General features: G+C 40.2%; 1 protein-coding gene and 2 pseudogenes across 3 annotated transcripts in view; 2 read left to right on the top strand and 1 right to left on the bottom strand.

The window, feature by feature from the left end:
* Positions 1-6,176, bottom strand: part of Plac8 (placenta associated 8) — a 39,713-nt gene extending 33,537 nt beyond the window's left edge. For 2 of the 3 annotated variants that reach the window (XM_074041873.1, XM_020167160.2), the window contains exon 1: positions 6,040-6,176. The gene's annotated coding sequence lies outside the window, so the exon portion shown is untranslated. Of the gene's footprint in view, positions 1-2,573; positions 3,148-6,039 lie in introns of those variants that run through there. The other variant, XM_020167161.2, reaches the window with a different exon arrangement.
* Positions 6,177-20,825: 14,649 nt separating this feature from the next.
* Positions 20,826-23,630, top strand: LOC141410937 (U1 small nuclear ribonucleoprotein C-like; annotated as a pseudogene).
* On the top strand, positions 23,338-24,206 carry LOC109688662 (heat shock protein HSP 90-alpha-like; annotated as a pseudogene).
* Positions 24,207-24,476: the final 270 nt, after the last annotated feature.

Genomic DNA, 24,476 nt, shown 5'->3' with positions numbered 1-24,476 from the left:
CAAATTAAATCAGGGAAATTAAAATTAAATTAAATTAAAATCAAATTAAATCAGGGAAATTGAGGTATGGGAAACAGAAGCCCAGAATTTATAAGTAAGTATTGCACTAATGAATAGCTAGATTAAAAACGTATAGACACTACTTTCTTTCTCTGCTTTAAGCTTTACCCTCCCTCAACAAACTGCAATATTTACTAAAGAGGAAAAAAAAAAAGGGAAGAAGGGCAGCTCTCTCCCTCTGACCTTGCTTGCCCACCTCAAAATAATTAGTGTGCTCTGAGAACTGAGAAAGGTTATCTTAAAGAAAGACACTTATCCTGGGATAAAACTCTTGGGAAAATGGCTCCTCTGTACACAAAAAGTACCTACAAAGAAAAATATTTATCACAAAGGTGGTCACCTGTCCTGAAGGGAGCATCTGGAGGACCAATTCTTTGTTTAAAGTGATGTTCAAACATCAAAATCACAGTGACTCAAATTTAATGAGCGGACCAACCTTGAAATCACTGGGCCCAACTAATAAGATAGTGTAACAGCAAAAGCAACTAATTATACCAGGTGTCAGAACAAAGGGGAGCACTTTTCCCAAGGTAAATTCAAAACAACCCCAGGCCACTTTTCACCATAAATACTCTGGATGTTAGAGTACTGTTATCAGATATGCCTGCAGCCATGTCTTGGCTGTGAACTATCTGTTGTTCCTTTGCTTTGCTTTACTAATAAACTTTCTTGATCTCTACCTCATGTGTCCTAAAATTCTCTTTCACAGCAACATTGCAAACTTGGTACCCTTTTAGAGACCTTTCTAGAGCATTGCTGGTTCTGGTAACACAAAGTATTACCAGTGACAGGACATGTCGACATCACATGCCTAGTGTGACATGAGGATACACGACACTTCTCTGTTATTCCTGGTAAAAATCCATAAGCAGACTCTAAACACAAGAAAGTATCAGACAAACATCAACTGGAGGACCTTCTACCATATAACTGGCTAGTACTCTTCAAAAGTGTCAAGGTCATGAATGCCAACTCAAAAACTGAGGAAATGTTCCAGGAAGGCTGCAGGAGACCCATGAGACATGGTAACCAAATGCAGTGTGGGATCTTGAATGGAATCCTGGAACAGAAAAGGGACTATCACTGCTTTCTAGCCAGAGGTTGTCAAGAGGTTGACCTGTAGTGGAACAAGTAGGGACAGGGAGAAGGCACTCTGGAGGGATAGGGGGGATGTCTCAGTGAGAGGGTGTTACAAAAAGACTTCTTAGAGGACTGACTTCAGTTGAATGATATGGAGGAGGAGTCAACGTGGAGGTGCTGGCAGAAAGTGGAGGCAATTTCATGATTGGGTATATTATTATTCAAAATAGAAAATTAGTAAATTGTCTCTGAGGAGGGCTGACTAGACGAGACTAAGTCTGCAACAGATTAAGTGGCAGTGTTTACTGAGGGAAAACCCAAATAAACTGTCTAGTTCCACTTGCTTTTCAGTGATTTTAATAATCACTAACTTTGGAGGTGATTATTGTAATCAAATAAACAATATATGATTAGTCCCTTGACAGCTTCGTTCTTTACAACAGCCCTAACTGAAGGCACCTAGCAGCTTAAAACTGTTCTTTGAAATGTATTTCACTGCCTTGTCCTCAGGCCCTTGATTTTGGTTATCTTCCTCCGTTCTCTGATAAAAGATGCCGTTTGTATCCAATGATTAATTGCAGAGCTAATTATTCCTGGAAAAGGAACTAAAATTACATGAGTCATAAGACTTTCTAATCAGTAACTTTTCTTTAGATCTACAGAACTCAGAAAGTCCAGTGATAACGAAGCCTGTGCATCAGAAAGCAGTGACCATCTGAAATTTATAACTACCCTGGCCCCTTCCTAGCTGATATTCCTCTCCTCAACTCTCTAGTGCATCTACAACTCTGAAGCAAAATGGATTTTTTTTTGTCTGGACATAAGTCCCTGTATTCCAGCTTTCTGGCTTGTTGTCAGTAAAGTTCTTTTTTCCTCATCACCCTGTCTCTCAAACATTTGGCTTTATGTGTGTGTGTGTGTGTGTGTGTGTGTGTGTGTGTGTGTGTGTGTGGTGTCTGGTTGAGGGGGGGCTGGAGGGAGGGGACTAGACACACCTGTATGGTTACAGCATTCCTATTAGTCAGAAAAGGGAAATGTTTGGTATTTTTATTTTGTGGCTTGGACAGTGTTTAAGGTTCACCTATGTTCAAAATCCTTTATCCTATGTTGATGCCCTGTGAACCTGTTTATGTGCAGTCAAGACCTAGAAGCAGTTTCAAAGCCTAGTTGCCCCTGACCTGCTCCTCTATGTCAGGGGCTGCTTTTTTCTTTCTCAGGATATTAATGGGACAATGGTTCACATTTGAATAAGATCTGTAGGTTAACGAATAGCACTGCATTAACACTGATTTCCAGGTTTCATCAGGTGATGGACTCGTGTCTGGTTGCACTCTGGCTGGGGACCGGTTCCAGGGAGGAGGTTTAAGGAGGCATTGAACTCACCTGTCACGTGGGAGTACAGGAGGGGAGGGCGGGGGCCGTGGGCTCCTTACCTGCCGGCTGCTCAGGACCCAGGATGTGACCTCAGGAGGCTTCTACCAGGTGCCCAACGATCTGCCTCCACCAGCTTTGGTGCGCCCGCGTGTCACCTCCGCTGGGACCCTACCCTGTTTGTCTCAGAGTCTACCCCAGGGAGACCAGGTTCAACCAGCTGAGGTGGCTGCACCTGGCCGGCTGTGGGAGGGAGGAACGGAGCCATCCTGTCGCGGGAAGGGCCTGCGGGGCCCGGATCCCGGAGCTGCAGGGTCGCGGCCGCCGTGTCCCCGGCACCTGCGGCTCGGCTCCACCTTGCAAACTTTAAAACGTTCTCATCAGAGGCTCTGATAGGAAAGTGAGAGGAAGAAGCGATCATCCCTGGTTTGAGTGCTGTCTCTGGGTCACGTGCTGCTTCGCGTCTTAATAGGACGCCTCCCGAGCTCTCTTGGTCAATCTCCCTGTCAGTCTCAGGGACTTAAAGAAACTGCAAGAGTTCAGTTTTCCTTGTTCAACCCTTTCACAATAATTAACTCAGCTTGGGGAACTGGAAGTAAAGACATTGCAGTAATTCGGTTTCCCCTGCTCATCCTTTGTACAATAATTAACTTGATTTGTTGAACACTAAGCACCACAGAGCCCGGGATGTTAGGGCTGTGTTCACACACTTTAGCAGCCACCTGGTACCTAATGGGTGCCCACGATGGCCCGCGCCACCTTCACTTCTCGTCCTGGCCAACCGTAAGTGATGCCAACCCAGACGGTGAACTTGAACCCGAGATCACTCAGCAGTGGATGAGGTTGGACTCTACGGGACCCCTCGGACCTCCACCCATATTAGAGCCCAGATCTTCCCTCCATCTCAAATTCCAGCCCCAAAAGTATAGAAATCATATTATGGACGATGACTTTCCACAATGCCTTGGAGGAAAAGGCATTGTAAAAAATAAGAAAAGACGGCTATGCAAATCTCTTGTGCATTGCCTTTGAATAGTCAAATGCCAGAAAAAAAATGAAAGGCTACTAGTATTGGGTAGCTAACTTAGGGTGATTGGCTGGTAGATTTTTTTTATCTATATTTTTCTATATTGTCTGAAAAAATTGGGGGGCTGGGGTATAGCTCCCTGGAAGAGTGCTTGCTTAGCATGTTTGGAGCCCCAGTATGGCAACAAAAAAACCCCCCTCCATTTATAGTTAGCATTTATTTATTTTAGAATCAAAAGAGGAGATAACTTTTTCAGAAACAAAAAGCAATCCATAAAAAGAGATTATGCCAGTGATTCTAAGCTGTACTTTCACCCCGGAACACTAGCCAATGCCTGGCACACAGCTGGCATTTGATAAATAACCATTGAATGAGTGAGTGACTGAATAGACTTTCCACAATCTTTTTTGGCAGAAAACCATGTTCCTTTAACTCACTTAGTTTTCAAGGAACCTACAGTGTAATTTTAAATATAATAGCAACAATCTGAAAAATTCAGAATAAAAACTGGCGTGCAGTTATCACCTTGTTCTTTGCTTTACCTGACTGTCCTCACCCAGTATATTGCATATGTAGAGTATTTACATTAGGCTTTGTTAGACTACAGCAGCGTGAAACCTGAGTGTGCACTGAGTGCCTTTGAAATCCAATCACCAGCAATTTGTATATTTGAAACTGCATCCAAACTACCCATTTGCTGACAATAGTTGGAAGAAAGTGTACTTCCTCCAGGTAGTGTCCAGCAGTCTTCAGGCCAGAAACCAAAGTTGTATGTTTCTGTTTCTTTCACTACTAGTGACTTTTTTGAATGTGGGAAATTGTGAGTAGCAAGATGTTTCCGGGAGAGACTTTGACACCAGGAACTGAAGCCAGGCATGGGGCCCCCAGGAGGCTTCTAATACTACTAGAAGTTCCTCTTCTGTGAAGGTTACTTATAGGTGGGGAACTCTTGTCACCTTTAGCTTATTCTGAAAAGGGTCTTGTAATTTCTCATGTGAGATTTCTTACTGAAAGTACTTCCTCCATAGTTATTAGTCCGAGGGGAGGGGCTGCAGGGATAGCACAGTATCAGGGTGTGTGACTAGCAAGCAACAAGAGTCTGGGTTCAGTTCTCAGCACTGCTGAGAATAGAAAAACAGAGAAGAGGCAGTGAATGTGTTCACTCAACTCAATGGGATTATTTCAAATTCTAGTTATCTTTTAAGTTGCAACAAAATATAAAACAGAAAGTAATGTCAAACATCCAGGAGGACTGCAATTCTCTTTGCTTCAGAAGTCATGAAGTACTCAATTTATCCTTAATCATTCAAAGTAAAAGGTCAGCCGGAAATGTATGGGAAAAAATCTTCCTGGGAACCTCTTTAGTGCAGGGTGATGTTTCTAAGATTGTCCTGGGACTTTATGCTTGTGCCTGCCTCCTATTTCACAAGCTTACTATGTGTAAAAACCACTTGGAAAGCTTGTAGGCAGTGTAGATTTCTGGACACTTGCCTCAAAAATTGTGATTTAGGTGGGATGGGCACCTGCAGCCTCCGATCTATGTAAAAAGTCTTGAGATAGATTCGGTAAGAGCTAACAAGGTGTCCGTAGATCCTTATTCATGGGCTGTGGCTCTGCTCATTACTGAGTGACCACACAGCAGTCTTGTTTTACGCCATTTTTTATCCCACAAGACCAAAAAGAGTGATAAAGTTGGTGGAAGCCACTCAGCAAAAATGAAAAGTGGAGGCAGGTAAGTTCTTGAGGACAATCCACTATTGAATAAAATTAGTATTATTAATTTGTTATATGGCATTAAGCATATCAATATTAATAAATATCAATATTGATAACCCAGATATTAGATATATTACTTAGATCTTCCTCTTCTTTCTATTGGATGTTGATATTAATTTTTTTTTGCTTCGATTGAAACATTTCCATTACATAATAGTCTCTCATCTCATAAACTACCAACTGTGACATGTGAAGGGTGGTATCTCTCTATGAATATCAGTGAGTACCAGAACTTAATTTTGGTATGAATCTGTTTTTCTTCCTTTCATAATAATAATTCAAAGATTCTTATAATTCATTAGCTAAATCCACAAAAATCTGATCTTTTATTGCTAAATATTTTTAAATGGGTAAAATAAAATTTTTTTTCAATGTACAAAGAAATTACACATAAGCATGCATTTATATCGAAATAAAGAGTGAAATTAATGACCAAGTTAGTAAATGCAATACATGATAGGCATTTCTTGCCTAAAGCAGTATTTGAGGAGACTTGAAGGCTGAGAGCTTCCACGACTTTGAAAAGCATGGCGTGTAGTAAAATACATAATTACTGAGTTGGACTAAATTTACTAGTTAAAGAAATTAGATAAAACAGCATTGTTCTTTCAGCTGAAGCTCAAAATATGGCATGTTAGGAATAAAATAAGGAAATCAAATTACTCTTAAATTCTTTCATTGCTAATACAAGTTTTAAAAGAAGTTCTTAATTTCAAAGTACTTACTTTGAAGAAATAGGCTGGGAGCAGAAAGTGGCTGTGGTGTGGAGAGAATCTTAGAAGTGAAAGCTCTGTGGAGTGAGTGGCCTTTATAAGGCAGTGTGCAGTACAACGACCAAGAATGCACCTCCTGCTTGACTAGGGCACCTCGGGGGAAGAAAGAACGTTCAGAGTTCACGTTTCTCGTCATAAGATTAACAATCTCTTGTCAAATGAGTCATATTCCTTTTCTATACTGTGCTAAAAATACTCATATATCATATATCTTTTTAAGGAGAAAAGATCTGTTTCATTCATTATATAGTTTGATTGGTTTTACATGCCTCACAGAGTTTACGGATCTATAAATTTTGTTTTCCTCTTTTAACAAATTGAGTAGCTACTATTTAGTGCAAATTTATTGCCGCTTTTTTTTTTTTTTTTTGTGGAGCTTGCAGAGTGTTAGGTTCAAGGCCTGTCCAGTCTGTTGAGGTCGCTTCATTTTCTTTCTCAAATACCCTTGCTTCGTTAAATAGTTTGAATCTAACATAGAGAGCATTTGGGAAAAAGTGAGTTACCTGGAATTCCTTACCTGATTAGATATTTCTAGTTTTCTTTTTGCTTCTTTGTATTGCTTTGTTACATAGAGTGAACACTTATGTGTTAAGCACAGCTCCAAATACTTTTTGCATGTATACATTTTTTAAATTCTTCCCACAATTCTGTAAGGTGGTACAATTATTATCCCCACTTGACTGACAAGGAAACTAAGGTATAGAAATGTTAAGTGGTTAGTAGGTGGCAACTGCAATCAGGCCAAATGAGACTGTAATCTTGGCTCTTGGGCCCATGCCACAAGCAGCTATGTTCTTACTATACAATCGAACACAGTAGTCTATACTAGTGAGAAGGGTTTCTCTCATTTCTGAGAGTACAGTTTATGGGAGGCCATTGTTCTGGACCAGCCTCCAGCACTAGGTTCCTATAGACAAGACCAAATGAGAATGCAGCTATTTGTGCTAAGGGCCACATAACCAAAGTGAACTTTGAAAGAGTCCAGTTTTCCCAAAAGGAGATTCTAGTCAAAATGACTCAAGAGTAATAAGAAAGACTCCTCTTTTGTTGTTTGGACATTAAGTGTCCTACAAAAGGCTCATGTGTTGAAGGCTTGGTCATCAATGCAATGTCCAGAGGAAGGGCATTGGGGAAGTGATTAGATCATGAAGACTTTGACCTAGTCCATGGATTAGTCCCTTAATTGATTCATAACTAGAATGCAGTATTGGGAGGTGGTAAAATCTAGGAGGTAGGGCTGGATGGAGGAAGTAGGTCATTCTGGGCCTGACTTTGAAAGGTGTATCTTGTTCCCAGCCCCTCTGCTCTCTCTGCTTCTGGGTTGTCTCTCTGTCACATGCAATGAAGCCAGATAACCATGACTGAAACCTCTGAAACCATGAGGCAAAATAAATCTTCCCTCTGTGATGTTAGGTTTTCTCAGGTTATTTGTCACAGCAATGGGAAATTAACACACCCTCTGGTTTTATTTTGATGTTGTTGTTTTTTTGAGATAGGGTCTTGCTATGTACCCCAGGCTAACCTCACTGGAGATCTTTTTGCCTCAACCTGCTGAGTGATGGGATTACAGTACAGGCATGTACCACCATGCCTGTCTATTCCCTCTGTTTTAACCCTACCATGAAAGTAATTTTGAAATGACCAGTGTGCTTTCTGTTGTCTGTCTCTGCGTTCTTCAGCTCTTTTCTGCCTAAATACCAACTTCCCTGTTCAGCTTTTGGAACACTCATCCTACTTTATGGAATGAGGTACTTCTAGATTCTAGAATCATAAGTAAGAGTCAATTAGATTTTTTAACTAAATTTGTTGTGGCATCAGAAATTCAAAGTCTATGAACAAGTATTTCAAAAGAAAAAAATGCAAAAGCTGAGGGAGGGGATAGCTCAGTAGTAAAGTGCCAAGTCCTGGATTCAATCCCCATCACACACACAAGAAAATAAATCAAAAGGAAGCAATGCAAATACAAATACTAATAAGAAAGGTACAAATAAATTGAATGTGATGTAGTGAAAACAGCTATAGTTTGGAGATGACAGTAAGTGATTTGTTAGCTATGATGTGGCAGGAAGCATGGAGGGGGAAGGGAGATAATGAGAGACAATGAGAGATAACGATTGGAACAACAATTAAAAAAAACAAACCAGATTTGAGGAATGACCAGAGAAGGGTCACCTCGCCCCAGAGGTTAAAATGGCCAATAAAATAGTGTGTGACCATGTATGGGACAAGCTGTTTCCCTCATTTCTATAACCTGCTCTAAATGGTATATAAGGAAAGCTCCCTTTTTTCTCGGGGCTCGGCTTTTAGATGCAAATCCGCTGAGTTGCTGGGGGCCTTCTTAATAAACTGCTTCCTGAAATCTTTGGTGCCCTGCCTCTCTGTCTAAACCACCCTACAACAATGTGGCCTCTGAAAGTCAACTCAAGAATCTGAAATGTTTTCCTTACCTCTAAAACTGGAAAAATAGGGCTTAACTACCTATTAAAGTTATTAAAGAGACATTGGTAATGCTTGACCCATTTTTTTTTAAGGTTTCAACTTAACATTCATTGTACACTCAAAACCCAGAGCTTGCCAACATACAACTTCACCTTCAAGGACTGCAGTGATATACCCCCTGAATAAAAGCAATTTCATGGGAACACACGGGAGAACATGTATTAGGTCAGACAAAGATAACACTGGAGGTTTGGGATGGATGTTTCACATAAACAGAAAGTTCAGAGGCTTGGAAATATGGTCAATATAAAATTCTTGTTTCTGGGCTCTGGTGGCTCATGCCTGTAATCCTAGCTACTCAGGAGGCAGAGATTAGGAGGATTATGGTTCGAAGACGGCCTAGGGATATAATTCATGAAACCCCCATCTTCAAAATAGCCAGAGCAAAATGGACTGGAGACATGGCTTAGTGGTAGAATGCCTGCTTTGCAAATGAGAAGCCCTGAGTTCAAACCCTAACCCCTAACCCCACCTAAAACCAAATTAAACAAAAAAAGCCACCTTAAACTACAAGTGCTATTTATGTTAGCATAAAATTTAAACTTTAATGTTTAACATTAGGGAATTGTTAGATAATTTAAAACAATTCCCCCTTCCACATCCCTAATAGTCTCCCTTCTACTTTCATGTCTCCCCTCCCCCCAAATTTCATATATGAGAGAAAACATGCAGACTTTCCTTTGGGTCTTGCTTATTTCGCTTAATACAATAATCTCTAGTTCCAGCCATTTTCCAGCATACAACAATTTTGTTCTTCTTTAGGACTGTGTAAAATTCCATTGTGTGTGTGTATGTGTGTGTGTGTGTGTGTGTGTGTGTGTGTGTGTGACATTTTGTTTATTCATTCATCTATTGATGTGCACCTAGGCTGGTTCCACAGCTTGGCTGTTGTGAATAGTGCTGTAATAAGCGTGGGTATGCAGGTGTCTCTATTGTATGCTGACTTTCTCTTGGAAATATATCCAGAATTGCTATAGCTATAACATATGGTACAGCTTTATAATTAGAATAGGCGCCAATATACTTTCCTTTTTTTCATATGGGGAAGGAATCTTTCTTTGAAAAATTGTTTGAAGCTTGGACAAAAATTCCACAGCAACTTTTCTTAGGACTATTCTGTAGAGTCTTCAAGATTCAGATGATACAAGAAGTCATTCCAGTTCACAAGTTCTCATCACCCAGGAGGATGTTGGTGGCAATCAGAAGCGATCTCTTTCCATCACAGTTATACCATATGTCTACTTCTGCTCCCACCATTGGCTCACCTGGGTCAAGTGCACACCCGTAAATTGACTTGATTATGAATGCTCGCCTAGAATTTTAATGTTTCCTGAAGGTCAAAACCAGAGTTCTGGGCAAAAACCTTGGGAAATAATGAGCAAGCCTCAGCAAATGCTTGGAGTCCACTGGGGCTCTGCCCTTTACACTGGGCTTGTGTTGAATCAGGGCTCTGCCACTGCCACTTCGACTGCACCAGCACACACACCACATACTCGTCATCAGGAGCAGTGTTGACAGCTCTCAAACCCTCTCTTTCTGCCGGTTTGGTTTCAGTGAATGTGCTTATTTGGTCCTTTAACAGAGTGAGGATTGTCATACTTCTCAATAGTGGTGAGCGTCTCATCTCCCGGTGTGTAACACAGACTGCATTTTCCAAACGGTCAGGCTTGCTGGGCAGGTGCTCTACCACTTGAGCCACACTCCCATTCTTTCATCTTGGTTTTTGATGGCTAACATGGAGTTTACTGCAGCATCTGTTAAGATTTCTGTAAGCTCAGCATGAACTTTGGAATGCAGAGGTATTCTGGCCACATATAAGTGTTTCCCTGTCTATCTGTCCACTTACTTTGATTTGTTCCAAAACCTGAAGGTCCTTTTCCTTTGTTGCTTCAAATCTGTGAGTTTTATGGGATGAAGACCTACAGGAATGTAGAGACTGACTTCCCCCAGCTCTTCACTGATAAGGACTTTCATAGTAGCATCATTACTGGTTATGTCATCCTGGGAGTTGCTATTTTTGTTGTTAAAGAGGTTATTGTGTGGTACTCACCTGTAACTCCAGCACTTGGGAGCCTGGGGCAGGAAGATAGAGAGTTTGAGACTAGCCTGGGCTACAAAGTGAGACCCTGTCTCAAAAAACAAAAAAACACAACATGAAACAAAAGAACAACAACAACAAAAGGGTGGATGAGTTGAATTTGCATTTCATGAAACAGTGTCTTTAGTAAGCTTGGTATCTCTAGCACTGGGAACAAGCAACTCTATGGTGTCCTTAGACCCTTGGCTGATCCTTAGCATATCCTGCAGGCCTTGTGTCACACTGTTGTTGCCATCCCATGTTAGGACTATCTATGTAAGTGGATGATGTCACATTAAGGATGCTTGAGATTCCGACTGTAACCTAAAATAGTAATGATCTCTTTTTTTCCACAAGGATGACATTCATTCATGACAAGAGGTCAAGTTGTATAAAGTCCAAATCCATATACAGCGTATCTGACCAGGAGTGAGAAAGAAAGAGCTTAACTACCCAGTCCATCCTTTCAAAGGATTCTGGGTACAACAGGGGACAACACAAGGTAATATATTCTAGAGAATATGGGTAGAATTCAATGTCAAGGAAATAACTATTGGTAAGGCTCACTGAGGGCTGAGAAAGTAAATGAATTCTTGTTATATGAAATAAACCTTGAAGGCTAAGATTTGAATTGGTGATGCAGCACAGCTGTAATAGAATGAGCAAAGACAAAGACATAGCAATCAGCAGAAAGGTAAGGTGACCACTTCAATGACCCAAAACCTTGACTTCTGGGGATAATAGGATAAATTTGAAATAAGGACAATTCTAGAACTTTCTACTTTGCATATTTTTGAATATGTAAATATTCAAATTAGAACACCAGGTAGCTGGCAACACGATCCATTCATGGCTTAAGTCAAAAGCCTAGGTGAACCCTTACTTTCCATCCATTCTATTGGCAAGGGTTGCTGGTTTTGCATCTGAACAGTATACCTAACCCATCACTGTCTCCCATTGCCCCTGTTCAACTTTGTAATTCTCCTCTGCATTGCTGCAAGAGCTTCCTTATTTGTCTCCATGCTTTCACTCCAGCTAGGATGATCTTTCTAAAATGTAAATCAATTGTGTCCCTCCCTGAGGAAAGCACTCCAACTGCTTTCCATTGTACTTGGAATAAAATTCAAATTTTGTCATAGTCATTATCCATTCACACTCAGCTTCTTTCAGTTTTTGTAACAAACTTCACTCCTCCTTAAGGCCTTTGTGCTCACTGTTTCCTCCGTCTAGAATGTTCTTACCTGTACTCCTATTCTTATCTCAGTTCAGAGAGATTTTTCTTACCATCTTATTTGAGATAGTTCCCTGTTACCTTTCTAGGAACCCCTTTCCCCATTCTGGAAGGTTTTAGGGAGCACTTAACCTCAAATTAAGTTGCATATTAATTTTCTTATTCATTTCTCTTCTGCTTAGTAGACACCTTCATATAATTGGGGAGAAAGACTTAACACATATTGCTAAGATTCACATCCTTGCATGTAGTTATAAATCATTCATTTTGTGCACTCTGCTCCAGCCAGGAGAGATTCCTGGGCATTCTGGTTATTCTGCCCTGGGAAAGTGGTGGACATTGGGATGCCCCCTATTGAACTCTATCTGTTGATCATCAGCCATTATGGAGAGAAGGTTTCATACAACTTTGCTTGGCTTTCACATATTACTAAAATCACTGAATTTGATCTGCAATTGAGAGAATTATATGGCGCCATCATTCAGCTTCAACAGTTATCAACTCATGGCTCTTACTGTTTTATCTAAACCTACCCATACCAAATTACAAGTTCTTTCTTTCCAGGTTATTCTGAAGCAAATTCCAGACATTATCCCATTTCAGCAGTACACATTTTAGCATATATCTCTAAAAGATAAAGATCTCTGAGTATTTTAGCATATATATATATCTTGTTTCTTTTTTAGACTTTCTTTCTTTTTTTCTTCTTTAGTACATATATCTTTAAAAATTCTGTTAAACCTAACTGCAGTGGCTGGAGTGGTGGCAAAAGCCTATATCTCAACAATTAGGAGGTTGAGGCAGGGGGATGGTGAGTTCAAGGCCAACCTGGAATACATAGTGAGATCTTTTCTCAAAAACTAAAAAACAAACAACAAAACTTCTACAAACCAAAAATACTTTGACCACCCCCTCAAATTTCTAGCATATGAAATATTCAATAGGTGTTTAAATTTTCTTGATTGTCTCATACTTTTTAAAGAAAATTTGTTGTTTCTTTGAGTCCACGTTCAAATGAAGTATATACTTTCCCATTCATTGATATGTCTCAGAAGTCTTTTCAATCCATAGATGTCCTCTTTTTTCCCTATTCCTCACTCTCGTCAACCAGCCCCAACATATACTACTTATGTATGGAATTAGCCTGCTTTTGTGTGTTGGGTGTTTCGCATAGTCTACCTTTACAGATTATGCTACCACCATGTCTTTTAACATATTCCTCTGTCCCCTTGTATTTCTTCTAAAGTGATAGATCTAGAAACTTGGTCAGATTTTGGCAAGAACACTTCGGGGCACTAGGGGCTCACACCTATGATCCCAGCTGCTATGAAAGCAGAGATCAGGAAGATAGCAGTTTGAGGTCACCTGGACAAAAAGAGAGATCCTATCTCAAAAATACCCAACACAAGTAGGAGCTGGCAGAGTAGCTCAAGTGGTGGAGTGCCTGGGAGCAAGCGTGAAGCCCTGAGTTCAAACCTCTGTACCAAAAAAAAAAAAAGTTCAAGGCCAGCTTCAGCTGAATAGTGAGACACTGTTTCAAAAAACTAAAAATAAATAAATAAATTTAGAGAAAACTTTCAAGAATATTTAGGAATTTCTAAACCTTACATATATCAAAAAAGAAAAGCTGTCTACACTAGCTAAAAATGGTACTATAGGGTATCCAGTTTTGTCATAATGAAAAAAGTAAATAGAAACTTATAAAATGCTAATCTTTGTCCTGTGAAGACAGTAAAGCTTTAATATGGTTTTAAGGGGTTGGAGGGTGAAAGTTGCATCCATTAATCAGACTTCCCCTAGTGCCTGCCTAGGTAGGCAAAGTAAGAGGCAGTTGTGAGGATTCTTCCATGGATTAGGAAATGACTATTGATTTAAGGAAAGAGGTGAAACCATCTACTGCTAGCAGAAAGGGAGTGAAGAAACCTTCCAGCAATGGGATGCAGGGGAGGATGGTATGGCTCTGATGGGCTGAAAAGAGCCATGTTAGGGAAATTGACTGGGACTGAAGGAAGAGGGTCATGTATCCAAGAGAGATTCTCTCAAAGCTTCCTGTGGCTGAGGATTTGGCCTGGAAAATTCAGGAAGAAGAGACCAGCTTTGTGCTTCTCTATTTTGTAGTATGAGGATCTTTTTTTAAAAATTTATTTTATTTTATATATTTTTAGTGAGGAAGGTAATAGAGTTTATTAAAGATAAGGGGAAGGCATTACAAAAAGCAATGGGCCAGGTGGGTGGGAGGAGCAGGAAGCAGAGAACTAGGATCCCTTTTTTAGTATAACAAACTTTCAGAGCCCTTTCTATATGATAAATACTAAAATTTAAGAAAATACTGATTGAGAGAACATACAATGATTAAATGAATAATTTAATCTTCACAGCAATCCTTTGAATTGCATAATATTAGTGGCCATATTTCCCACACAAAGAAACTGAAGTGAAATAATTTGCCTGTGCTCCATCCTCTAGGAAGTAGAAGAGGTAGATGTCACATCCAAGTTTCACTTGACATTTCAGTTATAACAAAACCAGTACTGGTAGTACTTTAAGTTTATTTATATCTTATCAGTTATAATGGTGGCTATTTTCAATGGAAAATAGTCATTCATATATGTCCATCTACATGTCTCAATGTTCTTAAATGTTCACAGGGTCTCTATAATCATCTACACCAGTGATCTCTGGCATCAACTGTATGGTGCTTAAGCATTGTTTAGGTTCTCATCCATTCTGAAAGGATTTCTGAGAATTCTGGAGAAGCTTGTCTACAAATCTGTCCTGGTGGAGGCTGGTCCCCAGAGCTAGCTTTTTAGTTCCAGATTGTTTCATGGAAATCTGATACACACAGATACTCATTTAAAATGCTCACACAAGCTCTTCCTTAATAGAAATATTTTCCTATAATAAAGACTTACATATGAAAAAATTAGTCTAGATTGAGCTATCATTAAAATGAATGTTAATAGACAATTGCTCAAACAACTTAACAACTGTTTATAAATATTTACTCCACACTCACCCTTGTCTTTGGAAAGTCTATGTATGCATATTGCATATGGTTCTGGTGGTTTGGTGCAGTACCCCACCCCAACCCCAGGGAGGATATGTGTTCTAGTTTGGTTCTCAGTGACGCAGACAGAGAGATGGAGTTAAGTGTATTGAAGCAGAACACCTATGAAAAGAAAAGAGGAAGAAGGATTGAGCAGGGGAGTCATGAGAACACTATCAGATAAAAGGTATCAGTTAACCATAGCCCTCACAACTAGCCCTCACAACTAGACTTTTCTTAAGGTGGCACATTTGAGTGCTAGCAACAGCATTCAACCCAGGCTTAGCCAAACAAAGAGCTCTATATACTTGGAAATTGATTGGGCCAAAAGATTGAGCATATGACCTAGACAGGGTCAATTTTATTGTGGAGATGGAAGGAAAAATCTCCCTTCTACAGGAATTGCTTACCTGAAGTGAGAGCCTGGTATTGCCAGTGGCCTCCTGGAGGAAGTCTAACTGTAGCAGGAGAGAATGATTACATGTGCAGGCAGAGGTGAAAGAAGAGTGCTGGGAGTGGTGGCAACACTGAAATTCACTCCTTACCCCAAGGCCCTGGCTTCTGCTAGCTCTCTCTTGGGTTCTATGAGTGCTCCCTCAAATCCTCACAGCTGTCTGGACCAACAGTTACCAACTTCTAGTTCCCTTTTGTTCTGTGATAAAGAAGCTTTAATTGACTTTAATTTCAGTCACTTCATATCTAAAAAAACTCAACAATAATGTACTTAAAATTATACTGTCCTTGCAGGGGAAAACTACTCTTTAAGAGATCCACAAAGATTTTTTTAAAAGAAATAATAACAGGGAATGAAAAAATGCTCACCATCTCTAGCAATAAAGGAAATGCAAATTAAAACCACACTAAGATTCCACCTCACCCCTGTTAGAATAGCCATCATCAGCAACGAGGATTTGGGGAAAAAGGAACCCTCTTACACTGTTGGTGGGAATGTAAACTAGTGCAACCACTCTGGAAAAAAATTTGGAGGCTACTTAAAAAGCTAAACATTGATCTACCATTTGATCCAGCAATACCACTCTTGGTGATATACCCAAAAGACTGTGACACAGGTTACTCCAGAGGCACCTGCACACCCATGTTTATTGCAGCAGTATTCACAATAGCCAAGTTATGGAAACAGCCAAGATGCCCCACTACTGACGAATGGATCAAGAAAATGTGGTATCTATACACAATGGAATTTTATGCAGTCACGAAGAAGAATGAAATCTTATCATTTGTTGGTAAATGGATGAAATTGGAGAACATCATTCTGAGTGAGGTTAGCCTGGCCCAAAAGACCAAAAATCGTATGTTCTCCCTCATATGTGGACATTAGATCAAGGGCAAACTCAACAAGGTGATTGAACTTTGATCACAAGATAAAAGCGAGAGCACACAAGGGAGATATGAGGATAGGTAAGACACCTATCAAAGAGCATTTGTTGCCCTCAACACAGAGAAACTAAAGCAGATACCTTAAAAGCAACTGAGGCCAATAGGAGAAGGGGACCAGGAACTAGAGAAAAGGTGAGATCAAGAAGAATTAACCTAGAAGGTAACATATATGCACTGGAAATTAATGTGAGTCAATTCCCTGTATAGCTATCCTTATCTCAACTAGCAAAAACCTTTGGTCCTTCCTATTATTGCTCATAGTCTTTCTTCAACAAAATTAGAGATAAGGGCAAAATAATTTCTGCCAGGTATCGAGGGGGTAGGGGGGAGAGGAAGGGGGCGAGGTGGGTGGTAAGGGAGGGGGTGGGGGGAGGGGGGAGAAATGACCCAAGCATTGTATGCACATATGAATAATAATTAAAAAAAAAGAAATAATAATAGGGGGAGGGAGGGAGAGAGTGGACGGGGCGGGGGCAGGAGGGAGAAATGACCCAAACAATGTACGCACATGTATATTGTGCGTACAAAAAAAAAAGCTCTTAACCTTAAAAAAAAAAAGGCAATAAAAACTTCACTGAGGGAATGATGGTGGGGATGAACCTAACAGAAGTTCTTTGCAAGCATATATGGAAATGTCACAATGAAACCCTTGTATAACTAATATTTGCTAATAAAATGTTTCAAAAACATCACTGAGGGAAGATTTTCTTTTTAAATGTTTCACTTACAAGGTTATTGGCTACTGACTGAATTAGATAGATAGATACATGTGAGAGGGGTGAGAGAACACTTCCCTTCAAATGTCTAAATTTTTTCTTTTTTGTGGTGCTGGGGATTGAATCTCGGGCCTCATGCAAACCAGGCAAGCATTCTACCACCAAATTACCCATCTAGTCCCCTAAATATTTCAAAAACAATTTCGGACTCAACAGAAGAGTTGTAAAAATAGGTTGGAGTTTCCATATGTGTTTCCCTTAGTTTCTCCTAAAATTAAGAGCTCATATAACCATAGTCCAATGATGAAAAAATGAAATGAACATTGCCATAATAATATCAACTAAAGTATTTGAATCTCAAGAGTTTTTCCACTAACATCCTTTTTTTGTTTGAGTATCAAATCTAGAATTCTACATCACAATTTGTTGTCATCTCTCTTCTTTACCTCTTACAGTCTAGGGAATTTCTAGTTTTTCCTTGTCTTTCATGACTTTGTCATGTTCAAGGAGTACTTTTCTATTATTTTTCAGAACTCAGTCTGAGTTCTTTTGCCATTTTCTCAGTGATCATACCAGAACACAAACAATATCAATATACCTTATTGCTGGTGATACTCATCTTGATCACTTCACCAAGGTGGTATCTGTCTGTCTTCCCTATAAAGTTATTATTTTCCCCTTTGTAATCAATAAATATTTTGGAGGAACTACTTCATACTGAAAATACTGTTTCTCCTTTCTCTTTCACCTACTAATTTTAGTATTCATTGGTAGATCTGCCTACAGCGCCAATTTTCTACAGTTTCATTCTTTGTTCATTCATTAATTGGAATTCTCTAAAAGCAAATCCCTCATTTATTTGTTCATTATTTTTTTTTTTTGGTGGTGCTGGTTTTTGAACTCAGGGCGTCATACTTGAACCATGCCTTCAGCCCTTTTTTCTCTGATTATTTGGAGATAAGTTCTCACTTTTTGCCCAGGCTGGCTTGGACCTTGATTCTCCTATTTTATGGTTCCAGTTGGGATGAAAGGTGCACACCATTGGGCTCAGCTATTGGTTGAGATGGGCTTTCACAGACTTTTTTGCCTAGGCTGCCCTGGAACCTTGATTCTTCTGATGTCAGCCTCCCAAGTAGCTAGGATTAGAGGCATGACCACAGGAGGGTAAAACAGGTTCTGTCTGGGGGTTGGTTCCAGTGGGAGGGGGGAAGATAAGGGTATCAGAGGATGAATGTGGTGGAAATATGATGTATTCATGTATGACAATGGAAAAATGAGACCTGATGAAACTGTTCCAGGAATGAGGGGAGGAGGAGTAAAGGAGAATGACGGAGGGGGTGAATTCAACTATGATACATTGTAAGCACTTTTGTAAATGTCACAATGCACCCCCAGTACAACAATATGATAATAAAAAAGATGTAGAATAGGATTACAGGCATGAGACAGCAGCATCTGGCTCACTAAATTGTTGATATCAATATAGACCTAAAGGTACTTGTTTTTTATGAATTACAGTCTAGTGCTGGTCTTTGGGGTTGGCTCCTGTGTCATTCTAGCACACCTCATCCCTTATGATGTCAAAGATTATGTTGGTTTATTATCTTTGTTTTTGGGTTAAAGCATGCAAACTAAATACAAATCACTAAACTTAATGGGAACAGAGGAATGCATGGTCTGTATCCTCTAAATATTGAAGGGTCAGCTTGAACAGTAAGTGCAAGTCAGAGAAATAGTGGAGCTCACATGGTTATTTCCCTAATCATCATTTTCTCAGGGAGAAGGAAAATGAAACGAAAGGCACACATTATTTAAAACTCATTTGTTAAAGGAGAAGATAAATACTATAAGAGGAGTGTTGTAGGAAATTTCTATGGTTAGATCTTTGTCTACTTCAATCTCATGTCAACAACTTGAGTCAGCTATGTGTGACTTATGTTCCAGAGGCTATAATAGCTGGAAATATGGCTTTACAATCATGAGTGTATGTAACAGAAGTGGTTGTGACATTTGCTTCCTTGGGTAAATTATATCTTTATTGTGGAACTCCTAACTACAGATTAAATTCCTGACCTCCCAAAGCCAGCTGAAAGACTCCATTTCTTGAGGGAACACTGTCTCCATACCCAGTAGCTATGGAGTTGAGGTAGATACGAGTTTTCTTCATGAAATTTGGGAGCACTTGTTAGGAAGAGACCATGAAACAGAAACACCTCACTCTCCCCTCAACTAAAACAAAACAAATAAAAGATACAAGAACCTGAAGGCAGGGATCTAAGTAGCCCTTAGAAATCACCAGAACCAGAAACTTGAACAGAGTTCAAGAATAGAACTTTCTATTTCCCATCTTTGTTCTTTTTGATTACAGCCTGTTTTTTGCCCCGAAATAGGGAGTGATCATATGGTTCTGGGTAGGCACAAATTACAGGGAGTAACAGGATTCTTCTTTGTAGGATGGAGCAGAAACTGCAAACAACCCACTGTGATGGCATGGGTTCGTAGGCTTGTCTGGCACTTGGGAGAGGTATGAGGAAGAAGACACACTTGCTCTAGTGTGGCTCTTGCTCCTTGGTTTATTGGGAACCTGGAATCTTTGCTGTGTGTTTTCTGACTGTAGTGGCATTGCACCACCCATTCTGTTGGATTCAGCTGTGGTCTTGAAACCTGCACCCCCAGAGGTCTTGAATCGCCTTTAATATCAAGGACACCTCTTGCTCTTCCAAGCTTCTGCTCCATCCCAACCAGGAAAGAAAACCATGGTGTCTATGAGAAACTGCAGTGAAGGTGAAGCTTCCAGAGGTTTTAGAAATCTTTTATGGTACAAACCCGTCAGTTTTTGATATTCAAACAGTGAGAGATCAAAGCTTGAGGGTCTTCTAGAAAAATTAGTAACTTCCTTAAAATTTCAGAAATTACTACACTTTAAAATTTGAATGAACATTTGTTTAATACTCTTAACTTCCTCCTACGTCATGAAGAAATTTAATCTTTGTATAAGTTAAAAATAACACAAGATGCTAATAAGGGCAAATTATACTTACTACTCAAGAACTTGACAATGGCAATGTATATTTAAAATGTTTTTATATTTCTTTAAAGTAGTACATGGAAATGATTTTACAAATTCAAAACTATAGACAGTTTTATAATTAAAAGCTGCAGTCTCCTGCCTTACTTTTACATAGTCTTATTCTTGTTCCAGAGCAGAAGCTAATTTTCCCTTTTTTTTTTTTTTTTTTTGTGGTACTGGGGCTTGAACTCAGGGCCTTCTCCTTCACCAGCCCTTTTTTGTGAAGAGTTTTCTCAAGATAGGGTCTCATGAACTATTTGCCCAGGCTGGCTTAGAAACGTGATCCTCCTGATATCTGACTTTTGAGTAGCAGGCATGAGCTACTGGCACTCAGCAAATTTTAACTCTTTAAATGGTTTCTGTTTCTGGTTTTAATCTTTCTGAGGGGTTAATTTCATATCTGTGAATATGCAGCTTTTTCTTGATTAATAATTTTAGATAGTATTTATGACTTTCTCTATGATAGAGAAGGATTTAGCACATCTACAGTCCTCCTTTTCCCTACCTCTTCTTTCTTTCTTTCTTTTCTTTTCTTTCTTTTCCCTCCCTCCCTCCCTCCCTTCCTTCCTTCTTTCCTTCCTTCCTTCCTTCCTTCTTCCCTCCCTCTCTCCCTCCCTCTCTCCCTCCCTCCTTCCTTCCTTCCTTCCTTCCTTCCTTCCTTCCTTCCTTCCTTCCTGTACTGGCTTTTGTACTTAGGGCCTACACTTTGAGCCACTCCACCAGCTCTTTTTTGTGATTTTTTTCTTTTTCTTTTTTTTTTTTGTTGAGATAGAGTCTGGCTTCAAACCATGGCTCTCCTGATCGCTGCCTTCTGAGTAGCTAGGATCACAGGTATGAACCACCGGCACCCGGAATCTCTTCTCTTTTAAACGGCACTATGGCAATCTATTTTTGTTCCAACCAGAGTGATTATGCTCTACACTTTTTTTCTTGTGGTGGGAACTGAACCCTGGGACTTAATGAATGCCAGGCAAGTGCTCTGTTGCTGAGCCATGTCCCAGCTCTGAAGGACAGCTGGAAATCAGAGCTCTTCTTTTTGTCTCTCGACATGCTCCTCTTGACCTATTTGAAAACAGAAAGAAAAAGGAGAACATTAAGCTGTAAGCAGTTGGAGTTTTCATCATGTGTAACTGGAAACAGTCAATCCCTACGGAGTGCAACAGCCTGCAGAGCAACATGCCCAAGTTTTATGGGGACCTCACCTGTGACTCCCCATCTGTGAGAAAGACGCACCATAGAAGTAGGAAACACAAAGAGAATGTGAAAGACTATTATCAGAAATGGATGGAAGAGCAGGCTCAAAGTCTGATTGACAAAACAACTGCCGCCTTTCAACAAGGGAAGATACGTCCAACTCCATTATCTGCTCCTCCTCATGCAGGGGCAATGATCCCATCTCCCCCGAGTCTCCCGGGTCCTCCTCGCCCAGGTATGATGCCAGCACCCCACATGGGCGGCCTTCCCATGATGCCAGATGATGGGTCCTCCTCCTCCTGGAATGAGGCCAGTGGGACCTGCTCCTGGAATGAGGCTGCCCATGAGAGGTCACATGCCAATGATGCCTGGGCCTCCAGTGATGAGACCTCCAGCTCGTCCCATGATGGTGCTCCCTCGACCAGATAGATAAGCATAGAGGGGAGGCCTCTTTCTGTCAGTCTTATATTACTTGTTCTACTTCACCAGGAGCTCATGGTGCTGTGACTCTGGATGTCTTCCAACAGCATGACAAGCAAGACTTGCTCCCCTTTCTTATCAAGAGAATAGTTTTGCAGGGGAGAAGTGGGACAAAAAAAGCAACAGTTTTCATTTGTATTGTGAAATGTGAAAATAAAATTGTCAGCTCTTTTAGTTAAAAGCGTGTTCCCCTTTTCTCCCCTCTGTACTCTTTGTGTATTATAAAGGAGATAAAACATTAAAAAAAAAGAGTCAAGCTCTGATTATATAAATTTAATTAGAGGGGTAGTGGGTTCTGAGGATCTCCCTCAAAATATTTCTTGTGAAATATTGCAACAAAGAAAAGTTTGAGAGTTATCAGAAAGAATTTGGTCAAAAATGCTCAGAATTGTTCATGAAACTGGCAGAAGTTAAAGAGAAATACAAAAAGTTTTATCAGAAGTTCTCTAAAAATACACGAAGACTCAAAATCAGAAGAAGCTTTCAGAGCTGTTACGAGACTACACATCTGCTTCTGGGGTGAGGTGGAGTCTCTCAAGGACTGTTGCACCAGAATGAAGGAAATTCAGAGCATACCTACTATGTCACATGTGAAACCAAGGACCTGGTAACTAATTTGGCCCTTGTGGACCATCTTTGAAAGCCTGGCTTAAAACGATGTATACGATGAAGCCCACCTGTTATAGGAACCAGTGAGGCTCCAAAGAGGAGGTCTCCAAAAGGGAAAAGGCTAGGAGGCCTCTGCCTGAGTACTGAGCTTGTGATGTTGAAAAAAGAATTTTAGGACACACTGAGATAGAGACCAAGAAAGTTTATAGTAAAGTAAAGTGAAGGAAGATAGAAATATAGTACGCAGCCCAGAGATGGGTGTGGGCACATCTGATAACAGGTGCTGTGGCTTCTTTAATATCAGGGGTATTTGTGGTGAAAAAGTAGATTGGGGGTTTCACCTTAATTTACCCTGGGATGAATGCTCCCCTTTGTTCTGGACGCCTGCTATATGCCATCATTCTTGCTGTCATACTGCCTTATCAATTGGGCCTAGAGATTTTCAAGGTTGGCCTGTTTACTGAATTTTGGGACATAATGACATGTGTATTTTGGCATCCCTTCATACAAAGGATGGATCCTGCCAGATGCTCCCTTCAAGACATCTCTGTTTCCTTTATAAGCACTTTTTGTATCCAGCACACAAGATATCCTTGCTTGTTCCCAGAACATGGTAATCATTTGGGCAAACAGGTAAGGTCAGAGGGAGAAAGATGCTCTTTTCCCCTTTTTTTCCCTATTTACTAAATGTTGCAGCTTGTTGAGGGGATATAAGGCTTAAAGAAAAGATAACAGTGCCTGTTCAAACCATTCATTAACACAGTGCTTTTTTTTTTTTTTTTTTTTTTTGGCAATGCTGGGGTTTGATCTTAGGTCCTTACACTTGAAAGGCACGTGCTCTACCGCTTGACCACTCCGCCAGCCCGATACGTACTTCTCTGAGTTCCTCCTTCTATTTCCCGTGCCTATTTTCCCTGACCTATCCTATCTCACATTGATGAGTGCTGTGCCCAACAGCTGAAGCAATTTGAGGGGGAGATTTTCATGTCAGTAGAAGAGCCAGGAAGACAAAAGACAAAGTTTGAAAACCTCTGCAAAATTATGAAAAACATCTTGAAGAAAAAGGCTGAAAAAGTGGTTGTGTTAAACAGATGGGTGACATCCTTGTGCTGTATTGTCACAAGCACATACAAGCTGGACAGCAAACACGGAAAGAATTATGAGAGCTCAAGTCCTAAGGGACCACGCAACAGTGGGTTATATGGCAGCAAAGAAACCCTGGCGATCAACAATGACCACTTCATTACTGAGGCAAAGGCAAAAGGCAGAGGCTGACAAGAATGCCACGCCTGTGAAGGGTCATCTTGTTTTAGAAAGCTGCTCTACTGGCTTCAGTATGGAAGATCCCAAACCCATGCTAACAGGGGCTGCAGGAGGATCAACCGTGGTTTTGGCAGTGATGGATGTCCCCATCCCTAACAATACCAGTGCTGCTGTAACTGAAGAAATGCCGCCCCTGGAAGGAAGTGAGGACGCACCAGGCATGGAAGGAGACTAAGCTCCAGTGATGCTTACCTTCATTCCCTCTTGTAATATAATTTTCAGGATTTTTGTTCTTTACTTTAGTTAATATGTAAAAAAACCTTATGACATGGTAATAACTACCTAAGGGGAAGGTAAGATTTCTTTCTACTTTTAAGTGATGCTGTGAGACTTGAGGCTCTACATGCTTTCTCTAGTTTCACCTTGGCTTATTTTAAACAGCTCAGGATAGCGTTTGTTATAAGCTGTAATGTATGCTTGTTGACTTTGTAGTCTCGCATGTTCAGCTATCAAGCTTATTCCTTAGTAGACCAAATCTTTCATTGCTGAAATGTTCTGAGATACACCTTGATGTTTAAAAGAAAAGACTTTGTTTAAATGCCTTGAGTTTCATCTGTAGGACCCACTTTTTAAATTTTCCATCCATTGTAGTTAATTCTGCATGGACTGGTCCTCTAGAAATAAGTATGTTAAGCTGAAACAACTTGGTGGAACTCTCCATAGGGCTTGTTTTGCAAAGAAAAGTACTGTTCAGAGGACAAAACCATATACTTCCCTAGTGTGTTGTAAAGCTCTTTGAGAAGTAA

The sequence above is a fragment of the Castor canadensis genome, chromosome 9 (assembly GCF_047511655.1).
Source record: "Castor canadensis chromosome 9, mCasCan1.hap1v2, whole genome shotgun sequence".
Classification (NCBI taxonomy): domain Eukaryota; kingdom Metazoa; phylum Chordata; class Mammalia; order Rodentia; family Castoridae; genus Castor; species Castor canadensis.
Note: the sequence above shows the minus strand (reverse complement) of the source record. Positions and strands in the feature narration are given on the sequence as shown.